The sequence below is a fragment of the Macrotis lagotis genome, chromosome 5 (genome assembly GCF_037893015.1).
Source record: "Macrotis lagotis isolate mMagLag1 chromosome 5, bilby.v1.9.chrom.fasta, whole genome shotgun sequence".
In the NCBI taxonomy this organism is placed as follows: domain Eukaryota; kingdom Metazoa; phylum Chordata; class Mammalia; order Peramelemorphia; family Peramelidae; genus Macrotis; species Macrotis lagotis.
In genome coordinates, this window is record NC_133662.1 from 48761904 (window position 1) to 48766291 (window position 4388).

Here is a 4388-nt window from a genome sequence, read left to right on the forward strand (position 1 = left end):
GGATAAGATCAAAATCAATATAAGATTTAGACATAAAAAATTCAATATTATATGCAAACTAGGAGATCAAGGAATAGTTTAGCTGTCAGATCTATGGAAAGGGAAGCAGTTTATTACCAAGCAAGAGAGTAAGAAAATCATTTTAAAAATGTAGATAATTTTGATTACATTAAATTAAAAAAAGCTTTTGCACAGACAATACAGACAAGGAAGATCAACAGAAATGTAGTAAATTCAAAAACAATCTTTACAATTAGTATTTCTGACAAAAGACTCATTTCTAAAATATAAAGAGAACTGAGTCAAATTTTCAAAAAAAATCAAGCCATACCACAATTGGCAAATTTTCAAAGGATATGCAAAGGCAATTTTAAAGATGAATAAATCAAAGTGATCCATAGTCATATGAATAATTGCTCTAAATCATTACTTATTAGAGAAATGCAAATTAAAGCATCTCTGAGCTACCACCTCACACAACTCCGACTGGCCAATATGACCAAAAAGGCAATGATCAATGTTGGAAGGGATGTGGAAACTGTGCGACTCTAATACATTCTTGGTGGAGCTGTGAACTCATCCAGTCTTTCTGGAGAGCAATTTGCAATTATGCCCATAGGGTAACAAAAATATGTATCCCCTTTGATTCAGAAATACCATTACTGCGTCTATACCCTAAAGATACTGTGAAAAAAGGTAAAAAAAAAATCACGTGCAAAATTATTCATAGCAGCCCTGTTTATGGTGTCAAAGAATTGGCCATTAAGTAAATGTCCTTCAATTGGGGAATTGCTTAACAAACTGTTGTATATGTATGTAATGGAACACTATTGTTCTATTAAAAACCAGGAGGGATGGGAATTCATGGAAGCCTGAAATTATTTTCATGAACTGATGCTGAGCAAGATGAGCAGAACAGAAGAACATTGTACACCCTAACAGCAACATGGGGGGGGGGATCAATCTTAATGGACTTTCTCATCCCATCAGTGCAACAATCAGGCAAAATTTTGGAGTATTTGGGATGGAGAATACCATCTGTATCCATAGAAAAAATTGTGGAGTTTGAACAAAGACAAAAGACTATTACCTTCAATTTTTTTAATGATTATTTTGCTTTTTTTTTTTACTTTATTTTTCTTCCTAAAGTATATGATTTTTCTCTCTCGTCACATTCAACTTAAATCAATGTACATCATGGAAACAATGTAAAGACTAACAAACTGCATTATGTGGGGGGGGGGTTGGCAGAGGGAAGCAAGATTAGGAGAAAAATTGTAAAATTCAAAGTAAAATCTTTCTTTTATTAAAAAATAAATACTAATTCCTATGTATCACTTTCCCTTAATCCTATTTCCTCATACAGAAAATAACTAATCTATTAAAATGTTTTTCAAAAATATATATGTACAATTCTAACCTATTTGCCACTGAGGGTAGGGAATTGGGAATTGAGGGTCAAAGGAAATTTTGTAACATAAAAACATATATATGAAAATAAATAAATAAATGAATTTTTAAAAATTATAGAAATAATGGGCAAATATTAAGGAAAGAAGTGGGATAATCAAAAATGCAGAAAAAATAATCACCAACCTTTTGGTGAACTAGTAGAAAAGAAGACTAATAACTATTTTGTTCTGTTTTGTTTTGCTTTTGCAAAGCAATGAGATGAAGTGACTTGCCCAAGGTCCCACAGCTAAGTAATAAATGTCTGAGGCTGAATTTGAACTCAGATCCTCCTGACTCAGTTGGTGAAAAAAAGCAAAACAATAGAACTAGAATTCCATGTAATTGAATCTTACCTCTGCCCCTTTGTAGCTATGTGACTAAATTACCTCTCCACAATCAGCCTTTATTTTTTCCTTTGTAAAATGTTAATAATATTTTCTTTATACCAGATGTCTACCTCATAAGGTCACTGTAAGTAAGGAAAGAACATGCAGCTCTAAATTTTAAAGAACATGAATAATTGAAGCTATTCTTTCAAAGTTCAGCATTATGGTACGTATTATGAAAGTATAGGTACCATAAAATTTTATGAGTCTGATTAATTTAATTTTCATCCACATCAATGTCATGGTCAGGATTAAAAAGGGTATGTCCTAATTATAATAGCCATATTAGTTTATAGATTTTATATTTAAATTCATTGATTATTTCTTACTTATAATTTATATAATAGTTTTAAAAATTCTCATAAAAATCCAGCAATTATAACTACAATGTTCTTACTTTATTATCTCCTCTCTCCATTAAAGTAATTACTATCCCTTGAGTTTGAAATAAACAAACAGAAAAGAACAGAGGGAATAAAGATTTTTATGCCGATCTAAGGAACTGTTTAGTTTATATTTGTAGTATTGCAATCTCTTCTACATGATATGGTTTAAGAAAGGCATTCATAAGATGCAGAGTGTCCAGTAGAGAAAACTTGTTGCAGGGACTTAGGAAAACCAATTGGAAAGACTGTATACTGAGCCTTTAAATATTTTTAAAGCTGTCATAAAGAAGGGCTATTGGACTTGAAAATTAAGAAGTATTTATTGAGCATATACTCTTCTTCAGGCAAACAGAAGCTATTTGAGAAGAAGTAGAAGTTGGAGTCATCAGAACAGGGTTCATGAGGAAAATTGTACCTAAAGGAAGAGAGAAACTATCAGGCAGAAATGAGAAAGAAATATTTTCCAGGTATCAGGGAAGGCCAGTACAAAAGCAAAGAAGATAATGGAACTTTGTGTGTGAGGAACAGACAGAATACTGTTTTGTGGAAGGTGAATAATTTTCAACGAAAGATAGATAGGGAACATATTATAAAAGATTTTAAAAAACTAAACAGAAAAGCTTGTTGTATCTATAGGGTTTGAATGAAGTTTGAGTGAGATTTTTCATTTAAAGTACTTTGAAAAATTTAATTCAATATGCAATTTTATTTTACAGACTAGTGTTCTATGTCTATGTCTATCTAGTCTTCATGTATGTCCGTTATATGTGAAGGTAATTTTTTTATATCTGAACATCTATTTTTCTATACAACATATAGATGCTATTTTTCAACCATGTCTGACTTTTCATAACACCATTTGGAGTTTACTTGGCAAAGAATGGTTTGCTATTTCCTTTGTTGTCTCATTTTATTGATGAAGAAACTGAGGCAAATGTAGAGCTGTCAAGTGTCTGAGCCCGGATTAGAACTAGAGTGTTCTTGATTAGACCTGATACTCAATGCAGTGTGCCACCTAGCTGCTCAATTTATAAATAAGGCAATCCTAATGCCAACATTTCTAGTGTATAGGAAATTACTTGATTTAAAGATATTTTGATAACTTATAGACATTCCCATGGAGGGGGGGAAGACAAAACATAAAATATTCCTAGATATATAAAAGTTCAAATTGCATTTCAAAAATCTAAGAACCTTCAAGGTTATAACTTAACAAACAATAGCAATTAGTTCATGCTTAATATTTCTGATGTGAAACTTAAAAGAATCATTTTCTTACTCAAGACTTCTAGCTTTTAGTATTCAGAATATAAAAATCAGTCCCTTTTTACAAAGGAAAATAAAACTCCCATTCTGTAGACATAGGATCACACTTTAGGTGATCTTTTACCTCTTTCACTTATCTAAGAATCAGTTCCTTAATGTTTAAAATTGTGTGCCTTTAACATCAAACTTTTCTGATTGTGCATGTTTGATCTTGTTCTACTGTAATTCTTATCTTTGTTTTCTTTAGTTGTTTTCACTACTTCTTTATACTAGATAACATGAACTGCGATTCTATAGAGTATAGAAAGTGATTCCTCTCTGATTAATGGTTAAATTAGTTTGTACTGAAAAAGTTGAAAATGTTTCCATTCGCCATCTATTTGCCATCCCTTTTCAAGAATGATCTGGTCCAGTAACTCAAATCAAACTTCTTGTAAACTTCTGTTCTCCTTATTGTGATCCCTATAATTATTCAAGAAAAAATTAAGTAAGATTAGATAAGTCATTAAATGAGTAAACCTATAGGACCTTTTATTTGACATATTTAGAGAACAGGTTCTGAGATTTAATTAGAGTAACTGAAAGGTAAATGCATGGAGTGGAGAAACAGGGGCAATAAGGTAAGTACATTATAACAGCATGTATTACACAATTAAGAAAACCACCTGAAAACTAAAAGCCAGGGCAGCACATTACCTCCAACTTAATATAGCAAACAATACTTCTAAAATGGGACAGAGGGAAAGAAAGCACAGGTACATAAGCAAGCATGTTACCAGAGTATGGAAAAATAGTCTTTATGCCAGGAAGAGGAAGAGAAAGATTTTACTTCTTACTTTTGACATATGATTTATCTACCTCATCAGTCTGATCAGTGGGATTCTTGGGAAACTCCATA